The 22,564-nt window shown below is 38.3% G+C and overlaps 1 long non-coding RNA gene across 3 annotated transcripts; it reads left to right on the top strand.

Annotated features, from left to right (window-relative positions):
• The first annotated feature begins 10,331 nt into the window (after window positions 1–10,331).
• LOC127537614 (uncharacterized) lies at window positions 10,332–11,847 on the top strand. Of its 3 annotated transcripts, none has more exons than XR_007947340.1 (3): window positions 10,332–10,602; window positions 11,295–11,439; window positions 11,599–11,847. It is a non-coding gene; the product is annotated as an uncharacterized LOC127537614 (long non-coding RNA). The 3 variants fall into 3 exon arrangements; XR_007947339.1 differs by having other exon boundaries at window positions 10,338–10,602; window positions 11,331–11,439; XR_007947338.1 differs by lacking the exon at window positions 10,332–10,602 and having other exon boundaries at window positions 10,613–11,439.
• The last annotated feature ends 10,717 nt before the right edge of the window (window positions 11,848–22,564 follow it).

Raw genomic sequence — 22,564 nt, 5'->3', positions numbered from 1 at the left:
CTCATTTTTGTTACATGATTTGATGAAATTAACTAAGTTAATGAAGTTGACTTGATAACTTAATTTTTCTTTCTTGATTTCAGGATATGTCAAATCAAAACAACTGGTAATTTTTTGTTGTTGATCATACACATTATTTTTTTAGAGTGCACACTGCCCAAAAACTACATTATATACAAGTACATATAGACCATCTACCATAAAATAATAAATAATTCTTGATACCAAATTCGATTGTTAAAGTACCATGTTGCCATTGCATACAGCACTACTTTTTCAGTTTAAGGATGTCTTCTTGTACCAATTAATACATTTCCTGGTTTTGAAAATTGATGTAATTTATGGACTTGATGTTCACTGTGATACACCACATAAGGGAGTTACAAAAATATTTTTGTTACATTATTAGAAAATTAGAAAGACTTCAAAAGTATTAGAAACCAATGGATTCCAATGGAAACCAACAGTGTCAAACTATGAATTCAGCTGTGTTAATCAGAGCAAAGTGCTTTACACTTTCCCCTGCATTTTACACAAATTATAGTAATTGTTAGTATCATCCTTCTATATTCTTTGAGTGTAGGTAATTACTTCTAATTGGCTGCAATTTTGAATGTGGGATGTGTTTGTTCCTATGAGCACACTTTTGAATTATTGTGTTGTGATCATATTTCCACACTCTGCTCCTGGTCCAACAAACATCAATTAACTAAACACAGCGAATGAGATAAATTTATAGAAAACATAATTAGTTTTGCGCCCAGTACCCAGATTATCAGATGCATCTGTAAAATGTGGTATGATCCTAAACAACAGCTCCATACCGGATTGCAGTAGACTGTATAGATGCACTTAATGAAGTTACCAGACAATACAGTTTGCTTGCAGTTTTTTGACAACATGCTTGGACAGAGACTCTCTTTTTACATGTTTACTTAAAGGCTATATACAGAGGTGCTGTACAATTAGTGAGCCCGATTTATTTCTGTATTAATTTGACCTTAAACATCACCAACAAGTTGAGAAAAACATCCTAATTAAACAAACAAGGCAAACACACCATACTTAGCCATTTATTTATTGAAGAAAGTGATCAGCAATTCTATATCTGTGAGTGGTAGTTATGTGAATCTTTGCTTTCAGTATCTTGTGTGACTCCATGGTGCAGCAATAATTGCAATTGTTTTTTAGTCCTGCATGTAATTTTTCAGTTACTTTAGCTATTTCTTCATATGGACCAGCTTCATGTCTTGTGTACTGATACATTTCCTCACATGAACTGCTTATTTCAACTCCCTCCTCAACATTTAAATTGGGTTAAAGTGGGGCTTTTACTTTTGCCATTGCAAAACATTAACTTTATTCTTCTTTAACTGTTCTCTAGTCAAGTGACTTGTCTGATTTGGATTGATTTGCTGCATGACCCACTTTCACTTGACATTCTGTTGCTGACATTTTCTTTGTAAAAGCAATCATTCCATCAATGACAGAAAGCTATTCTAACTCAGATACAGCAAAATAAGCCCAAATGATGATACCACCACCATGTTTCATAGAGGGGATAAGGTTCTCATGCTAGGGTGTACTGTTTTCTTCTCTTAAAATATAGCACTTCTCATTCATACAAGAAGTTGAATTTTGATCTCATTTGTCCAGTGAAAATTGTTCCAAAAGCCTTCTGACGTTTTCACATGATCATTAGTAAGCTGTAGACGGACAACAATGTTTTTTGGAGGTGAGTGTTTCTCTCCATGCTGCCCCACCATGCACACCACTGTTGTTCAGTGTTCTACTGATGGTGAATATTGTCAATGTGAGAGAAACGTTTAGTTGCTTAGAGGTTGCAATGGGTTCCTTTGGGATCTCACAGCCTAACTTTCAGAGTGATGTTGGTAAATTGATCACTCCAGGAGAGGCTAACAATGGTCTTGAATTTCCTTTATTTGCTCCTAATCTCCCTTTCTAACTGTGGATTAGTGGAGTCTTTTAGGTGGGAGCATCAACAGAAACAAGAATCTCCTTTGTAGAAGCCATGACACATTTAGAAAAACATGTGACCATCAGGCTTAGGTAGATCCCTGTTTGTTAAACAAAACAAGCAGCCATTTATACCTGATTCATCCCATTGATTCTAATTTCGCCTCCTTCAAGTTCGTTGACTTTCGCCACTCACTCAATATGTAATATTGGGTCACTTTGCTCAGTAGATAGAAAACCACTTAATAATGCTTTTGTCTCATTTGTTTAACTGGGTTCTCTTCATCTATTTTTAAAACTTGTGTGAACATCTGATGCTGTTTTAGGTCATGTTTGTGCAGAAACTTAAAAAAATGGGTTCACAATCTTTGCAACCCCACTGAACCTGACTTCAGATGAAACAGTTCTAAAAGAATCCAACATCGCTGCTTCTCATTTACTTAAAATTACGTAACAGAAATATGACTTGTGAGAAAAAAACGAACACTGTTAATGAAGGCTTAGGTTACTGCTGGAGCTGTCAAAGATGTTTTGCTTGTGGTCATTAGAGCAGACAGTAGCATCCTGTAATTTCATGTTAAATCTTTGAAACCTGAATATGATTTCTCTTCAGAGGAACTCTAGATAACAGGGAGTTTGTTTAAAATACACTGTGCTGTTTTGAGTTTTAAATTGTGCAATGTAGCAGTGAGAAAGGGAAATTTTAGACAGCTGTCTACAGCCACAAACCCATTTTTCTCTATTCACAGAGATATTTGAACCCAAGTGAGGATGCTTCTGTTCCCTTTTTACAGGGTGACTTGTCAACCCAGAACAAGAAGTGTTGAACACAATGATCAAATCCAGCAATGATACAAATTCGACATGTCTTGTTGCTGTACACATGCGTTTTACAACACCTTACATCACGAGTGACGACACACTGAAGTCCCATTTACCCCAGTATGTCAAACAAAAAGCTTTGTGTCACCAACATCCTTAGCTGAATCTCCTCTGCTGTCAGTGACCCTGACCCCATTTACAGCTCTCTCATCCTGCTCCTCCACCATGCCACTGTGACCCGTGTCAACAGCACAGGGACACCTTCTTCTCACCGCCACTGTCAGCTCCAAGCACACGCACACACACACATGCACACCACACACACTCAGCTCTCCGGAGAGGTTTGTGCCCAGTAATGTTTTGTAAGATTCTTGCATTCTCTGCAAACCCCTCAGCTGAGCAACGTGTCAAACGCTAGTGTGTTTAACTCTGTAGAAGAAAGAAAAAAACCCACTGACAGGGAGAGAAGGAGACTAATTTATGCAAGTGGACTCGAATCTGCCCACGCCTTCATGCTAACCACCATGCTGTGCATCACTTCACACCAAGAAGGTCATGCACAGCAGGGGGAGACTTTCAAGAAAAAAGCTTGCAGACACAATTTAAAAGTTAGAGTTACATCACATTAAAATGTCATGACTGCTTGGCAGAATGTTTCAAATAAGCAGTTACCCCTATTCTAATAGCCGCACTGACTCAATTGTTAGATTAATGCTGCTTTTCAAACATTAGCTGTGCTTTAGCAGCCAGCCCTTTGCCTGCTTTATTGGATTTATCAGCATGGCTGGAACAGCTAATGCTGAAACTTCTCTTCTTTGGATAATACACCGTTAAATTGCAATTGAAGTAGTTTATTCCAGTGATTCCCAACCAGGGGTACAAGTACTGCGGTAGCTGAGGGGTATGTTGAAAGATTAGCTCAACTCATCTGAAAAAACAGAAATTACAATTTAATTAAAGAATTGACTGGCCCTGAACAGGGTTGAGCAGAAAAGTGAACTGTTAACTGAAAGTAATGAATAAGCAATAACAGATAGCCAAAAGTAATGCATAACAAATGATGACATTAGATAAGCTATGGTGATAAGTGACTAAATGGTTGAAATTACTACCTTATAGTATGGCTGACGGTTCAAATTATGAGCTAATAAAATTGAGTGTATATAAAAGATTGATGTAGCCTGTGGGTGGAATTGAAGCCAATGTAGAAATGACTTAGACCTGTATTCTGACAGCCAGCAGGGGGCAACTTCTCTGTTTGCAAAAAGAAGTCTGATTTAATAGAAATCTATGAGAACATTATCTCGCTTCTCACTTGATTTATTACGTCAGTAAACAGCTTAGTAATCAGTTTATGGTCTCGGCTGTTAGTTTCAAGTCCCCTTCCATTTAGCATCATGTTCATTTTGTACATTAAGATCCCATTTAGAATAAAATAGGCAATAAAGCAAGATATTTTTTAGGGCGGGGCCACCTTATGATTGACAGTTGCTGCTGTACGGTTGTTCTCAGTCAGATCCACCACTCGCTCTTCACACAAAGACCAAGATAATGATGATAATCAAATTCCAAAATCAAGAAACACCTCAAACTGAACTAAACAGTGACAATTTGAACTTATAAAAAATATTTTAACAATAACCACTTAAACAATTAAAGGAGATACAATTTAAACTGAGTTCAAATAAATGCATTTTTTGAGCATTAAAGGTGGTGTTGATGAGGGGAGTCTTGAGTCCGTCTGACAGACCTCTGGGAGTACGTCAGATGAAAAAGAAAGAACCACTGGTTTATTCTAATAATGTGGCCAGGAGCTCTGGGAATTTTACTCATGTGCTGCCTGCATTGAGCACCATTATTATTACCTCTTTGAGGACATTTTCCTCTTTGTACTTACATACTTAAGCTTACTTACTTGATATTGTTTTGTGCTTTTATGTGGACAGAATACCGAGAAAACATCTGAAAAGGCTGCTGAGGAGGCAGACCTTCTGACACGTGCGCAGTAATAATTGTGTTAAGTGTGAGGCGGCAGAACAGACTGTAGGTGTGATCGTCCCCCATGCTGTCCCATCCTCCTGCTGCTGTTAGACACTTCTTTTTTTAGGGACAAGGCTCTTCTTAACTCTGGATGGGAGGCTGTTGACCTGCTCGTTAACGGAGCGCGAAATGCGAGAACGCGACACGCCACGAAATGGTGTGACACAAAATGACACTGCAGTTTAGCACCAGCTAGCGTGAAACAATAGAACGCGAAATAGAACCGAACACCAAAAAAAAAAAAAAAAGCAAAAATATAATAACATGAAGCAACACGGCACAACACAACATGGGAGCGCACAGAAATAGCACAAACATTGAACGCATCAGGGCAGAGTCAGAACAAGCCTGGAGTCATTACTGAAAGTGGTTGAAGCAGAAATCGGTGTCAAATGCTGTTTACTTGCTATTTCCACATAAAGTGACATTTTCAGGGAGAAAGTTCAAGAGCGAATACACATCAGTGTGGCATTTGAGGTAATTGGCAACAGAGGCAGTGAGTGTGCTCTCTGAGTCCCTTTTGTCTTATTCCTCACTGTAGTTGCAGCTCAGCAGTGAAGAACGACTTCTTTCTATCACTGTCACACTGAACAGAGTCGCCTCTTTAAAACTGTATTGGGTCTTTTTCCACACACAGCTAATAACATCCAGGTGCACATCGCTGCCATTATCCTTGTCTCACTCCGCTCACTAGAACTCTGCTAACACATTTATGCCGACGCTGTGTGCTGCTTCACTGCCTCCACCACATTAACCTCCTCCTTATGTGCTGAGCTTTTTCTTAATTTGCATTCGCTAATTTTATCTAAAAACTGTGTCGCATTTTTAACAGTGGAGGCCTAGTGTAGCCTTTTCTGAATGATCTGACAGTAACACATTACAACATTGATCAATCGCTGATGTAATCTGTGACAGAAATACAGCGCCCTCCATAATTATCGGCACCCCTGGTTAAGCTGTGTTCTTTAGCTTCTAATAAATTCATTTTTTTTTCTAAATAATATAGAACCACAATGAAAAAAAGAGGAAAATCCAATCTTTAATTCAAGTGCATTTATTCAGTAGGGAAAAAATTCACACATTAAGAAATAACTCTTTTACATCAAATCATGTGTGCCACAACTATTAGCACCCCTGATGTTAATACTTTGTACAACCCCCTTTTTGCTAACAAAATAGCACCCAATCTTCTCCTATAATCAATTTTTCTGCAATTTTCAGTGTGAGAGTATGCTTCTGCAATAAAAATTGAATTCATTTTAAGGCTTTCAACACATCTTAACCAGTGGTGCCAATAATTATGGAGGGCGCTGTAAGTACTTTGTCAAAAATGAGTCAGAGGTGGTTTAGCTTTAGGAAACAATTGCTCAAAATCAAACTAATTAGTTCATACTTAAATTTCTTTAAGTTACTTTTAACTAGAAAGCGGCTCACTGTGCTGTATGTGCTGACTTCCCAACGTTGCAAAAGGCTTTATAATCAGAAATGTATTTAAGTCATTTCTGGCTTCTTTCTTGTTGATCTTTTAACTTCGGGATTCAGTCGACATCAGCAGCCACGGGGACTTCAGATTACATACTTTCATTAATGTGTGTGTGCTCTTGTTTAATTAATCTACTCCTCGGACTGTGACAATTTTAACGAGGCAGTAGACTACATTAATCTCACCAGCCACTTGATACAGCTGCTGGTGACGAATTGGCTGGAACTCATTGGGGATTTACGATGTTGACCGTGTAGTCACATTGCAACAGCATCAAATCTGACTGGGGATCTTTATTGCACTTTTTTCTCTCTCCTTTCTCTTTCCTCATTTCCCATTACGCCTGTCATCGCTGCTCCGACTGATGTCAAAATACAAACAAAACTGTTCAAAAACACCATGCTGAATACTGCGCTCTGAGAAAGATATACGATTTGTGAAACAATAAGTACATCCAATGGGAGCTGTTGGTTTTTCTGATATATTTTGGATGAGCAAACATTCAATCCCCTTTGAAAAAATGCCCATTGAAAAAGATGATACACCCAGACAAATGACACAACCCTCAAATTTCACCACAGGATCTGCAGGTAATTCTAGAAAATGCCGCTGTCAACAATCAGCTAGAGACTGCACAAATTTGACCTGCATGGGAGTCCTGCCAGGAAAAAAGCCTTTTCTGTCCAGAAAGGACATTAGAGCAAAACAGTCTGCCAATGAACATATTGGCAAAGAGCAGAGCTTTTGGAATAATGTGCTCTGGACTGACGAATCAAAGATAGAATTGTTTGGCTGCAGTAACAACAGACATGTTTGGCGCAGATCAAAGGCCGCTCTTCAGGAGAAAAATGTCACACCAACTGTGAGGCACGGTGCTGGAAATGTGAGAGTTTGGGGTTTGCTTTGCCGCCTCAGGGATTGGACAGCTTGCAGTCATTGATTTGACTGTGAATCCTGTATCGTGTCCAAAAGTGACTGAAGATAATGTGAGGTCATCTGTCTGAAGCTCATGCTGAATCAGAATTGGATATTTCAACAGAATAATGGTCCTAAAAACACTAAAAAATCCACCAAAGAATGTTTCCAAGAGAAGAAATGGCTTTGTCAAAACCCAGATTTGGAACCAATTGTTGTGGGGGTATTTGAAATGTTGCAACTGAAGGAATTTGATCAAAATTCTTCAAGTTAATGTCAGAGACTGATGATAGAACAACTACAAGAAAGGATTTCTGTTGAAGAAAGGCAACACTTGCCTCTGATGCCAGTGTTACACTTACTTTTCTCCCACAGAAGAATATTAAATCGAGTGAAAAAATAATTCCTTGTGGTGTCGAGCACACCACCTTTATCTGTAAGGCACTATTTAAATTTAGAAGTGAAAATAATTTTTGTACTTGCTGGACTTTGATGTCAGTTATGCAACCCAGTCCTCATGCTGTGTTTGGTTGAGTGTGATTTTAAACAGGTTTGCACCACTCTCCAGTCTCCCTGAGCTCACTTGATTATATTGTTGCCGTTTGTGTTAACACTACATCACAGTGTGCATTCAAAAATATAACTTATGTATTAACCCAAGACACTGTCAATTATTTTTAGCGGTATGGAAAAATAAAACGACATCCAGGAAGAAGTAGGTGAACCAGAATGACAGTTGTTGGCTTCAAAACATGAAAAATCAAGGCTCTTCACTCAAGGGCGCCGCAGGAGCCTCAGATCATGAACAAGGAAGTGACGGCCAAGGAGACCGAGAGCGAGCCAAGAGAGTTCAATATAACGAAGCAGAGATAGTGAGACAGATGCACACTCAACCTCAGTGCATGCACACACTGTACACTTGCACCACCAACTTCTACTTACCAGACTATTGACTTAATCCTCACTGTTCATAAGAGGTTTGTATGTCAGTGTGGTGGATCTGGGATGCTTCCACTTCAGCAGGTTATAATCATTTCCATATGCCCTCTAATCATTCTCCCTCACTCCCACTTCTCCCTGCACCATGAGGCCAACATGTTAATGAACGTGGGATAAACCGGCAACCAACAAACAGAGGGGTTATTATTATGAATTATTAGGCGGAATTTATTCAGTCTTGTTTTTAATAGCATATAACCTTGAGGCTGTCCGTTCGCTCTCTCAATTCCCCCTTTAACAGACACACATACACACACATACGAGCGCACAGTTTGCAGATGGGGCAATGCTGCTGACAGCTTATCAGGACAGGAATTCATGGGTCCTTGGACATCCTAAGTGCATCACAGAGATATCGCATTAAAAGAGTTAACCCTCTCGCCACCAAATCTTGTTCACTGTAAAGTCACAACAACGAATATTTGAGCAACAACAAAGTTCTTTATCGCCGCATGACCCAAAACATTCCACGAAAGCATTCTGCACTTGAATACTATCATCCTTCCTCTGTGTTTTATCAGACTCCCCACTGTTTGATGCACTTACTGAATCAATAGCTCTTGTTAGAAGTGGCTGTAGTTCTTTATTTCGATCAACAGGTGTCAGAGAGCACTTCTCTTTCATATCTGGGATTGAGCTCAGGATTCCTACTGTGAGAAGCCAGCTGGTCTTTGATCACGGATTCATTCTGATCCCGAGCTGAAGAATAATCAGTGTTGTGAAAATGGGACACCGGCCTGATTACAGCCACAGTGGGGGCTGCAGTGAGCTCAAATGATAATGTCCAGAGACCTACAGATGTACTGAACTTTTTCAGGTTGTTTCATCTATGTATATGAAAATTCTGGAGCTGCAACAAGCGAGCTCAAAGTATTTGATGTAATTTTGTGGTTATGTTACAGCACGGTCTGGCAAAATGGATAATCTTTTTCTATTGTCTTGTCCCATTTTAGTGTAATGGTTTGGTTTGTGTGGTGTGTGTGAGCATTTATTAACAAATCTGTTTGCACAAAAGGGAAAAAAAGGCTAAAGATCTTTTATGCTAATTACACATATTTCTGGAATGAAAAAAAATGTTTTTGCTGAGATAATTGGAACCAATTTGCAATCAGTGATCATTGCAGTACTTGTTTACTATTGATGAATGTGTACTGGATGTTGTAAGACTCATTTAAAGAGGTAACAAATGACTGTGGAATTGTTTTGGTTGTCTAAATGTTCACACACAAAGACTTGAATACAAATGTCCTTGGTATTTCATTTCTATCAGTCTTTCAGAGCAATAATTAGTCAGAAATACACAAAGCGTCCACTTCCCTTTCATGACTGGCAGCCCAAACAGGCACTACTCGGGGAAAAAAAAGATCTTAGGAAATTTTGCAGTCATTTAAAACTTTTTTGTTCCAACTGCCTCAACATTACCTGCAGCACAGGAGCGAATATATTTGTACTACTGGCAGAAACACTCACAACTTCTTTCCTTCATGCAATTCCAGCAGATTTTTTGGCCTCTGCCAACATCAAAGAATCCATTTCAGTGCCAGCTGGACTGATACTGAAGAGCTGGGATTGGCTGAGTGTGTGTTCATGTGTGTGCTAGAGAGTATGAGACTTGGAGTATTGCCTATATGTATATATATGTGTGTGTGTGTATATATATATATATATATATATATTTATGGCATGCCGTTTAGGAAATTATATATATAATGAAACTTGATATATATATAATGAAACTTGATATATATATAATGAAAGTCGATATATATATAACGAAACTTGATATATATATAATGAAACTTGATATATATATAATGAAAGTCGATATATATATAATGAAACTTGATATATATATATAATGAAAGTCGATATATATATAATGAAACTTGATATATATATAATGAAACTTGATATATATATAATGAAACTTGATATATATATATATATATATATATATATGTATCGACTTTCATTATATATATATCAACTTTCATTATATATATATCAAGTTTCATTATATATATATCGACTTTCATTATATATATATCAACTTTCATTATATATATATCGACTTTCATTATATATATATCAACTTTCATTATATATATATATCAACTTTCATTATATATATATATCGACTTTCATTATATATATATATATATCAACTTTCATTATATATATATCAAATCTTTTTTTCCTACCGAGCCCCGGAAGGGACATGTCCGTATGGCGAAGCGACAATGAAGGACACTCACCCGGACGAGAATTTTATTGAGTTTTATTTTGAAATCGGCCTGAAATACACAGACATTCAAGCAGTGCGATGCGCTAAGAGTCTGCCATGCAGACCAGCGATCCTGATAATGGTAAGTTTTATTTCTCCAACATCCTGCTGTTATCCTACTATGAATACGCTAGCTACAACAGTCCCACATCAGTATTATGAACGTTCCGCCAGCTAACGCGGTCCGGACACCGGATCACTGATTGGAGGTTGGCGTTGAACTATTGTTTGCCAGCCAGTTAGCCGCTGGTAAGCTAACAAGCTATGAAACAACTCCTTATAAAACCGGAGGAAAGCAGCAGCAATATTTCAGTCCAAGACCTGTATTCAGAACCTCCCACGCTGTTACACAATGACCCATTAATCATATTACTGAACTATATGGTTATCATTGAAATTTTCCTTGAAGAACCAGTGAACTCTTTGCGAACACATTTTAATTTATGTGTTGATTATGTTTCGTATCAGTAATACAAGTCTAAAAAACTGATTCAAATGATCAAGTTAACACAATGAAGTAAAGAGTACTGGTAATCTGCAGCTATTTTCATAATTTCAAGGTAAAATTCTGATGTGTGATTTTCTAGCTTTGCAGATGTGGAAATCCAATGCACTGATTTCTTATACACAGATGCTTTTGGTGTTTTTTGTTGTAAAATAAAACAAGGCATTTATCACTGTTGGAAATTATTACAGGTATTATTTGTAACACTTTCTAACATTGTATGGACAAAGCAATAAATCAGTTAATGGATAAAATCATTTGTATTACAGATGCTATCAACAGCATGTCTTGTTCATTTTATTAAGTTGTCGGCCTTGGATGATGAGGTCCAGTTACCAGGAGCACTAGTCTGCAGCTTACTGGTTCCGTCCTGCAGCTCCTCCACGCCGTCCTCCTCTCTACAGACCAAATCAAGTAAGATCTGTTTAGACTATGCAGACATCAACATGATCAGTATGTTATCTTTTGACCCATCCTAAAATCACAAAATAGAACATTTACTTTAAGTTAACTGTGTTTATGAAAATAGAAAATAATTACTGACAACTAGTACTTTTTGGTGCTTTTATGCAGGAAAAGGGAACCAGGAAGCTGCTTTGGATCCTCTGCAGTATCTGGAGAGGTCAGAGGAACGGTTCTTGGAACAGATCGGAAGACACCAAGACGTGACCTCTGCCATTCTCCAGAACATCCAGAAGATGAATGAAAACCTTGGTTGCACTGATGGGACGCATGGCGTCGGTGCTGGAGCAACTGTCCCAGAATTAAACTGCATTGTTGACTATTGGCTTTTCTAGAAAATAAATCTTTTTTAGTACTTCACCTGTTTTGTATTTTACTCATGCACTTTGGGTGAATAAACAGAAATTTGTGATGAGAGATGCAAATTTTGTCTATAATCTACAGAGACTTTATTCAGTGTTCAGTGCACACTTTTGTTACACACATTTTGACAGATAAGCAGTTGTGCTTTTCAAGCAGATTTTAGTCAGAAACATCAGTAGCATATGTGTTTTTTTTTACTGTTACACCAATCTAGGTAGATAAACTGCACTACTGCAGCAGACATATTATTGAAATGTGCTTCTATTATGTGTCTACATACACTGCTCACAAATAGTTATTCAACTTTTGGGTGAAATTGATGGAAAATATAAAAAGTGCATGCTTTAGTGATATATCATAAAAATAGGGTATTTAACTAGAAACATGCAATAGTGATTTCCTCATCTCAAAAAAATTTATTGAATCAAAAGCTAACAACAGTGGAGGGTATGTCACAATAAAAATGTCTCAGTTTGGACAGAACAACAGCCTTCAGCTGAAATCCAGTACAATTGTGTCCCACCAGTGGCGTGATCATGGATGTGTCCAGGCAGCAGCTGACCTCTGCCTCGTAATTAGCCTTAAGACCAGCTATAAAGATAAACATAGATATTATCATTATCATCAACATATGGTGCATGTGTTTAACCTTTAAGCTATGTAGGGATGCAAATGTAGTCGAAGCTAAGTAGCTAAGCTAATGCTAACACGTTCAGTGTTCAGAATCAAAACATCTCTAAAAATTACCTGTTTTCTCAAACGTAGTCGCCGTTCCCTGTGACAACCATGAAGACAGATAATCACAGAAGAGCTCATCTGAAGAGCAAATGTCCAATAAGGTTCCTGTTTTTGTTTGCCATGTCCTTCCAGGGCTCAGTAGGAAAAAGTCTGAATATATGGAATGAAACTTTGAATAGATGGAATGAAAATCTGAACATTCTATATTCCGACTTTCATTATATATATATCTCAACTTTCATTATATATATATCAACTTTCATTATATATATATCAAGTTTCATTATATATATATCAAGTTTCATTATATATATATCAAGTTTCATTATATATATATCGACTTTCATTATATATATATCAAGTTTCATTATATATATATCAAGTTTCATTATATATATATCGACTTTCATTATATATATATCAAGTTTCATTATATATATATATCAAGTTTCATTATATATATATCGACTTTCATTATATATATATCAAGTTTCATTATATATATATCAAGTTTCATTATATATATATATCAAGTTTCATTATATATATATCAAGTTTCATTATATATATATCAAGTTTCATTATATATATATCAAGTTTCATTATATATATATCAAGTTTCATTATATATATATCGACTTTCATTATATATATATCAAGTTTCATTATATATATATCAACTTTCATTATATATATATCAAGTTTCATTATATATATATCGACTTTCATTATATATATAATTTCCTAAACGGCATGCCATATATATATATTTTATATATATATATTTTATATATATATATATATATATATATATATAATCTACATCTATTCATCTATAGATATTGAGGGATACTATATATGTCAGGGTAGAGACTGCGATTTGGTAGAGTTGGAGTCTCTACCAGTAGAGATTGCGATTGTAATCTCTACTGGTAGAAACTCCAATTCTACCAAATCGCAGTCTCTACCCTGACATATATATATGTGTGTATATGCACCGATCAGGTATAATATTATGACCACCTACCTAATATTGTGTTTGTCTCCTTTATGGTGCTACAACTCCTCTGACCCAGAGGGCCAAGGACACAGGACCTCTGGGCATGTCTTGTGACACCGGGATGGTGGCAGTGAATTCTGTAGGTCCTGTGGGTTGTAGGGTGGGACCTTCCTAGATCAGGCTTATCCTGGCACATCCGACAGATGCTCAATAAGATTTGGATGTGGAGCGTGTGGAACTCGGGGGAACAGCTTAGCTCTATCTGTCGTCTTCCCCGGGCCACTCCTGAACAGTTTTTGTGGTGTGTCGCGGTGCAATGTGGTGCTGAGGAGGGCAACTGGCATCAAGGACTGCTGTTGCCATGGGGGGGAATGTGATGGTGGGTGGTACATGTCAAACATTCACATGAATGTCAGGACTCAAGGTTTCTCAGCAGAACGTTGTATTATAACAAGATGATCAATGTTGTTCACTTTACCTGTCAGTGGTCATAATGTTGTAACTGATTGGTGTATGTATGTATGTATATTTGTGTGTAGACAGTGTTAGGATATAACTATCCTTCAGTGCAAGTCTCACCATGCTGCAAAACTCAAAGGTGGATGACGCCAAAGGATTCAATAATGTTAAGAAGGTGGACTCAGCCCTGGGGATGGATCTGGAAAATGTTTATGCAGTTGTGCAAAGGAGGATTTTGTCAAATTCTTCTCCACCATTAATATTATCTGAAACCCTCAACACCATGTTCTGGATAGCCAGAGGAGCATGTTAGACTAATAATAACCAAACGCTTCACTTACTGTCACAGGAACTCCTTCCCCTCTTCCTTCCTCTGCCCACCCAGTTAAATAATTTCTCCTCTTTGTCCCGAATTTCATCCCATTGTCAAATTTAATTTTGCAACCACCACAAACTTGATCTCAACTGTTACAAAATAATATCCCTGCTGGGATTAATTAAGTTTTTGATATTTGATGCACATTTTTTATCTGTCTACCATGAGGTTTGTCCAGTAGATATAGTCATAGTCAGCTACGGGCATTTCCTGTCCAGTACTTACTTTCTATGGAATGTCTGAGGACAGCACTCTCTGTGCCTGCTGGGTATAATCTGTGCTCTGGACATTCAGCACCTTGGATGTATTAGCCATGAGGAATGCTCTGCTTTTATCTAAACAGTCTGCTCTACACTTTTGCTGGTTAAACATACAGCAAACAAGCATTTGTGACAGAAAACTTTGCATCAGCCAAAAGGTGATGAGAGAAACTTATTTTTGAATAGGGGTGTTACATCTGTTCTATTAATTGGCTTTCACAGTTTTAGATATTTCTGCCTCTGTGTAAGACAGCATCATGCGCTGTGCTCGGAGGACAGCTGGCGTCGCCGATCAAGATACAGAAGCAGCTGGAGCCCCTGGTGGCAACCAAATATGCTAATTAAAGTTTGAGGATTTGAAAGGCTACAATTTTAATGAGATGTGGATCATTATATAACATTTAATAATCCCAAGGAACACATTAAGCTACCAAATTACAGTTTGGACAAATCACACAGTAAATTGATCAGTTTGTTGGTTTCATCTAAAGGTTAATTACTGTCTACTTGGCTAAAGCACCATTGTTGTGTTTGAAGGGAGCTATTTTTGGGACACTGCATTCAAACACTTCTGCTTTTCTAATATGATGTCATTTGTCACAAATAATGCCTTGGATGAAAAGTTCAGTATTATCAAAGGAGCTTTAAAGTTTATATGTCACATTTTCAGTACCTCACAACTCATTGTCGTTTCCTTTATGATAAACCTGCTTGACATATTAGTTCAGGCAAATTTGACAGATTTGATCAATCATGTCTTTTGTGAAAGACCATGAAATCTCTGACATTTGCCGCAGTGATACAAAAATAAGAAAAAGTAGCCTCATTATTGAAGATTTATTTGTTTAATCAGCCAAACCGTGGTGCTGTGATTAAAGGGTTTGGAAAGAGGGACTTGAAATATGAACTGCACAGCAACCGAGTGGCCACTACTTCAGAGTAAAGTCAGTGTGACAGGATTGTATCCATATGGAACTGATGAGGGCTTTGGTGTCATGAATCTGGCCCTCACTATCTTGGCAATACCTGACTCTGCCTAAGTGCCAGCTAATTCAAAAATGCAAAGCAAAGACAAGGCGGGCCATGCAAATATCTCTGGGACACTCACTGTCAAGGATCAGCACCCACCAGTTGTAATGAATGGAGGAATTAGCCATAGGGACCACAACTGTTTTCATGCCAGACTGTAAACATGATTGTTTTTCTGCTGTAAAGTTGGGGATTTTACCATGGGGATCTATGGGGATTGACTCGCTTTTGGACAAAGCCTCAAGTGACCATTTGAGGAACTGCAACATAAATTGAGGCACCTGCTTGCAGTCCACTGAGTGGTTTTCACACCATGAAACAGCCTGACTGAAATTGTTATTGCATCACCAAAGAAAGCAAACAGTAGGTTATCCAGCTGGGTCTATCTGACTCTTATCCAGTGTTGTGTCTGTGTTACCCTACTGGTGCAGAGAGGTATCTTTCATGAGACACCAGTTTGTTTTTGTTTTTTTTCAGAAGTTGCCTTGTTATTTACATTTCTGTGCCGTGCTCTAATTGTGGTTTATCTGTAGACACACTGGAGACAGTGGTGTGAAGTCAGGGCAGAAGTTGGCAGAGCTAGGTTTAATTAACCTTGTCTTTTGGATTGGGTATAATTGGGTTGCATTGTGGAGATTAATAGTTGTTGGTTTTGTTTGTTTGTGCACAGCAAGAGAGCCGCCTCCTCCTTTAAGTTGTAAGTTTTGGTTTGTTTTGCTAATTCCGCTTACGGCCTATCGAGGGCAGTCGACACTTGTGATGGCATAGACTGAAAGACTGAGCCATGCCTGTATTAGGCTAATACACTAGGCCTGCTAAGTTTGAATTAGACTTTCAATAATACGTTTTTTTCAGGGCCGATATCAATTGCTAGTCCTAGAATAGGCAGAGAAGTGATGTTTGGAAGCGATATTCATTTACAATAAAAATAAAAGCTTTGGGGTCAAAATATAGAACAAAAAATCAAACACAAAACTTTGTTGTAATGCCTTTATTATTTATGTTTTACAAGTGTTTAATTCAAAGAAGCATCTAAACAGTGCTTCATTGCAGCTTGAGCACACCAGGTCACCTTTGACTTTACTCAAATGCTGCACTACACTAGACAAAGTTGCAATTCAGCACTGATTCTCCAGAGGAATTATGACATAGAAAATCTCACCCCACAAGTTGACAGGATCCCCTTTGTGTTCCATTTGATACTGAGCAATAAATTCCTTTACCTATACCAAATAATATCTGATTATTTGTTACATCCAGCTGACCCTCAAGGCTGGATCATAACATTGATTTTTTTGATTTGCTATGTGTAAAATCCTGGAAGTCTGAATGAGTGTTTTGAAGGCTGTCATTGGCACACTGCAATTTTAAGGTGGAAATGCTGAACCACATTGTGTCTTATAGCATATAAAAAGCACCATATAGACATGTTAACAAGAAAATCTGAAAAAAAGATCATAGATGTAGCACAAATGTAAACAAGAGGGGCAATTGGAAATCTCTTGCCCTATTGTTTAGATTTAAAGAAAGTGATCCAGATCTGCACCCTAATTTTAAGGATTATTGGCCTTTTGTTCCCTTTCTTCTTTGTGTTTCATGAATTTTGCTAGACAAACAAACAAAAGGCCTTCCACTTTGTGGCGAAGCAATAAAATTATTGATGGATAAATTCCAATTTACTGCCACTTGAGTCCTGGTATTGTACAAGCTGAGTAGCTGTGACTGTGTGATCGTTGGTTGGGATACTTGAAAGGAATGATGCAACGTTTGAAGTGTAACTTCATCCCCCGCTCTGAGCTTAACTCCATCCACGGGATCGTTTTTAAAAATACTAGACAGGGGGCTGACAGACGTGTGAGGTTGGAGTTGCTCAATGACATCTCAAGGCTAAAGGGACCGCTTTGGAGGTGGAGGACTTTTCCCTCACCAGAATGTCTTAAAGTTGACACCACTGTGGTGGAGGAGCATGGTGGCATCGAGCCGTATCAATTCCAGCTGTTGGGACCAACAGAGCAGAGGCAATGCAAGTGCAAGAGGGGATAGAAGTATGTTAGAGGGAGGGTAGAATGACGGTCTGAAAGGAAAGAATGCAGTGTGGTGGTGCTTCTACAAACCACTGCACCAAAACTGAAAACACAAACTAAGTATAGGGTTAGCAAAAAATAGCAAACTCCTGTGAATGATGCATCTTGATGAGTATGTATTTATAAATGTTTCAAACTCCCACTGAAAGACGAGGGCTGGTATATATTTCATGGTGTAGATAAGTTACAAATACTCGAATCTGTGTCTGCATTGGCAATTTTTCAGAATGATTTAAAGCAGTAGATGGCATGTTGAGGCATTTGGCAGAAATGTCAATATTAACACCAACTTGATGTGTTTCATCACAGTGGAGTCATGTCATTTAATGTGCAGTACCTCTCTAATCTTATTAGCAACACTTTCTCACTGCAAGTCAAAATGACTGCAGTGAAAAAAGCTTGTGATCTCAGTTTCCTAATGCCTAAAGAGCTGCTGCTAAACTCATCGAATCACATCCTCATCAATCCCACAGTGAAGGCAAATTAAAACCAAAAAAAGATAAATGCAAACCTTCTCATCTAAATCCTTGTGCAAAAAGCAAACATATTTCCCAAAAAGCTCATTTATTTGGTTAAGTTTATGAGGGTGATCAGTATGCAGATTCTCAATATCTAGTAAACCACATAATCATTAAAATGTCAAGCAGTAATTTAATATATGACATATGGTAGATATGAACTTTCTGACTCTATTAAACAACTCATTAAAAATATCTTGATTTGCTCCTTACTTGCTTCTTGGGAACTTTGGAGCTTATGTAAAGCAATGATGAAGATACCAAATTGCAAACACAACAAATGCAGGCAGAACTTTGCATGAAAGTATGTTGATGCAAAAATGATATTGTTGTAAAGTCATAGACAGCATGCGCTTCAACTGCCAAACCAGGCAACATTCTTTGTTATACAGAAGCACAAAAAAGAAGTCCATGCAACCAGCTGTTACTGAAAAAACTGTAATTGACTCAGTACAGAGGATGAACAGAAAGTACCTTTACTTTATGCACTTAAATCTTGTTCTCTTCATGCTGAGAAGCTCCTTTTTTAGCATTAAATTCACATGAAGTACACTGTATATATTAGCATTTAGTCATGTTTTTGATGCTGTCTTGACAATGTCACCTACTGAATATTCAATTTATGATCCATGTTAACAATCTTGATAGCCACATTTGCCACTGAATAGGACCATCTGTGAGCAAGGTTTTTTCTTTGTCATACTGTTGCTAATGAAGGGCGACGTGTCAGCTACAACCTGAATAAGTCAGATGGAAAATTACCGTCCTGCAGTGGCTCCTCATTTGCTGTAAAAAAAAAAACCCACCATGGAGACATTTTTCTGATAGTAATTCATCAATGAAACACACACAAACATACCGTATATGCACTATTCAGGAGTCACAGTTGGGCAATCTGCAGAATAGGTTACATGATCATTTTCCCTGCTTCTCTCAGATGTGCTGCAGCAGGATGCTGAAATGGCTGCAGCCACACAGCTGGGCCTGCTGGTGGTCAGCTATACTTAAGTGGCTTGGGCAGCCATCAAGCAGCTGCACACAACAATACACACAATGAATGAAGAGCTGGCAGTCCCCTGTTTCAGATTCACAGTCTGTTGCTGTAGAGTCATCCATCCAGCAAATCTGTTCCCCCCTAATTAAGTTGAAAAGGGGGAGTGAGAGGGTCATTAAGCACTTATTTATTTGGTAAACCACTGGTACAGAACGATAATCGTATTCTTCTCATCGGGTCATATAATTGGTCTGGACAATGATCAGCTTAGTGCCATGCAGAGTGATGGGCAAGGGCACCTGGGGGTGCTGTAAATTGTGCTAAGTCTGTGGCGCACAAACTTTGATCATTACGTCCTCAGCGGGGGAACGGCTCTGATGAATACCCGTGCTGACCTCAAAACTGCCGAACCCATTTCAGGAGCTGCTGCTTAAGTCGGCTCACACATAATACTTTATTGCTGGAAATGAAAAGAGGATAGGTGTTCTGCGAGAAGTGGTGGGACCATGTGCGATTGCATCACAAACAAGAAAAAAAGAGAAGAGGATTCAATTTGGGAAGAAGTGTATCACACGGGCAGAGTGGCCCTTGTGCTTGTCAGAGATTGGGAGAGAGGAGCGTTAATCATGGCTCACAAGCCGCCTCTGCCGGGCGCCGGCTTTGGTTGTTTGAGCGTTCTGTGAACTGAAATACAGTCGATGTCAGAGAAAAGGTCAATGACATTGTTAGGAGGCCCTGTGAGGACACTGAGCAGGTGCTTTGTAGTCGACAAATATAAACTATAAGACACCTCCAAGTTAGAGGATTAAAGGCAGAGATCACAAATGATAACATGTGTAGAAAGACTTTAGCAAAAAAAAGGGAATTTTTAAATATCCTTAACGTTTTTTGGTTGCATGCAGTTCTCTTATTGTTTATAGTCTGAATTCAATGCATTTATATTGAATAATCATTTCTCTATATGGTAGCAGCAGACTCCTGTGCTGAATTCAAGCTGCTCACCGACTGTAAGTAATAGGATTCTCAGTAAATGGGATGTGGATGTAATCCAGTGCATCTCCATCTCATTGATAAAAACACTTCTCACTGCTAACTCTCTTTACACCCTATCAGAGCTGTATTAATGCAAACAGAGCATCCTGCTGTCGCTGCTTCCAATTAAAATCGCTCAACTGGTGAAACACGAGGTGGCTTTTTATCACCAAGCAGCACAGGATGCAGTGTGTTTGTCACTAATCAAAAATGCATCCACGGTGTTCATTTTCTGCACTTTTTTCTGACAATAGATAAGTTATAAATTTTGCAGTGGAACAACAAGAAGCAGCGACACTGAGTTGTTGGATAAAAAGTTTTATGTAAATTACCAAACTCCTCTGTGTCATGCTGCTGTCTGGAAAAACTACTCACATTACCATGGCAATCAAATGTCACCAAATCCCTCTAACTTAACTTTAAATACGCAGCGTGTTAGATTTGCCAGCAACGAAGACTATGTTGCATGATGTTTTCAAGAATATAATGAAGGTGTAGGCGTACAGGTTTTCTAATTCTTGACTTGCAACAATGTTGCTGCAGAATGATTCAGGTTTAGACTGATCCGGTGACTATAATCACCTTACTCTCATTTACTCTTATGGTACACTGCCCAGCCAAAAAAAAGTCGCTAATATTTTGTTGGACCGCCTTTAGCTTTGCGTATGACACTCATTCACTGTGGTGTTATTTCAAAAAGCTTCAGCAATGTCACAGCATTTATTTCTGTCCAGAGATGCATTAATTTTTCACCAAGATCTTATATTGATGATGGGAGAGTCGGACCGCTGCACAAAATCTTTTCCAGCACATCTCAAAGATTCTCAATGGGGCTGAGGGCTCTGTGAAGGCCAATCCATGTGTGAAAATGATGTGTCATGCTTCCTGATCCACTCATTCATAATGTGAGCCCCATGAATCCTGGCATCATCATCTCGGAAAACTCCATTGATGGACAGACCTGGTCATTCAGTATATTCAGGTGGTCAGCTGACCTCATTCTTTGGGAACATAACGTTGCTGAACCTGACCAACCCCACATCACAACCCTAACCCACAAAGGCTTGTAGGCACTAGACATGATGAGTCCATCACTTCATCTGCCTCTCTTCTTACCTTGATGCCCCCATCACTTTGGAACAGGGTAAATCTGGACTCATCAGACCACATGACCGACCACATTTGTTCCTCGAAGATGATGGTTCGCCACTATCCAGGTTTTAATAATACGTTGAACGGTTCTTATCCTTGTTTTATTAGTTTCAAAAATCTCCTTGTTGTTTTCTTTGCTTAATGCAGGCCCTTCAGAGACAGATTAACATCATTTTAATGCCCACAGGTTATGTCTTCTGACATGGTTGTTTAAGAAATGAGAAAGCTCCTCACTGCATCAGCTAGGGTTAAATAAGTTGTTGCAGTTGAAACATATTCATCACTGCAGTAGTTATCCAATGGAAGGCTCTTACCTATTTGTTGAGTTAAATCCAGGTGGCGACTTTTCTTTTGGCCAGGGTGTGCCAGCAGAAATGAAGAATATCTGATTCTCCAAAAACATCTTAAAAGCTTCTGATGATGGTTAGCAGTTTTTTTGTGTGTCAGAGCTAACTAGTCTTATTGCATACAAGTTGGACTTTTGAGACCAACAAGGATTTTGCAAAGAGGCAGGAGTTTGCTATGTCACCGCCTACAAAATGGCAACAACTCATCCCAGCAGAATGCAGGTATTTCTCTGCCAAAAAAACCACATCATCCAACATTATCCAACACATTTTCTGGACTATTACAGCAAAAACCAGACTGGCCGTGTAAACTTGATTCACATCATTTGTGCATTGTGCAGCTTAGATGTGTCCAGGCCAGCTGAGGACCTTGAGTCCTGTAAATTTCAAACGTTCAACAATTCTTGCACAAATCATCGAGAACATCCTTCCTATAGTCCAAGTGGTTCAGATGAGTGAGGATTTTGTTTATTTTTACAACCCACTTGTGTTTTCGAGTCAGAAACAAAAGAATGCAACGGATGAAAGAAGGATAGTTCCTTAGTGTCCACTTGGAAACACATCAAAAAAGATTGAATCCTAATCCTTCGTGTTTTTTTGTGTGTGTGTGTGTGAGCGAAGTATAAATGTTAAAGAGAAATAGTTTTTTTATTTATGTTTGTTTTCAGCATTCACCTAAGAAAACAGATTTCATATTTTGAAAAGCCTTTGGAGCTTTATGAAAG

The sequence above is a fragment of the Acanthochromis polyacanthus genome, chromosome 15 (assembly GCF_021347895.1).
Source record: "Acanthochromis polyacanthus isolate Apoly-LR-REF ecotype Palm Island chromosome 15, KAUST_Apoly_ChrSc, whole genome shotgun sequence".
NCBI classification, from domain to species: Eukaryota; Metazoa; Chordata; class Actinopteri; family Pomacentridae; genus Acanthochromis; species Acanthochromis polyacanthus.
This window is presented reverse-complemented; position numbering and strand designations above follow the sequence as displayed.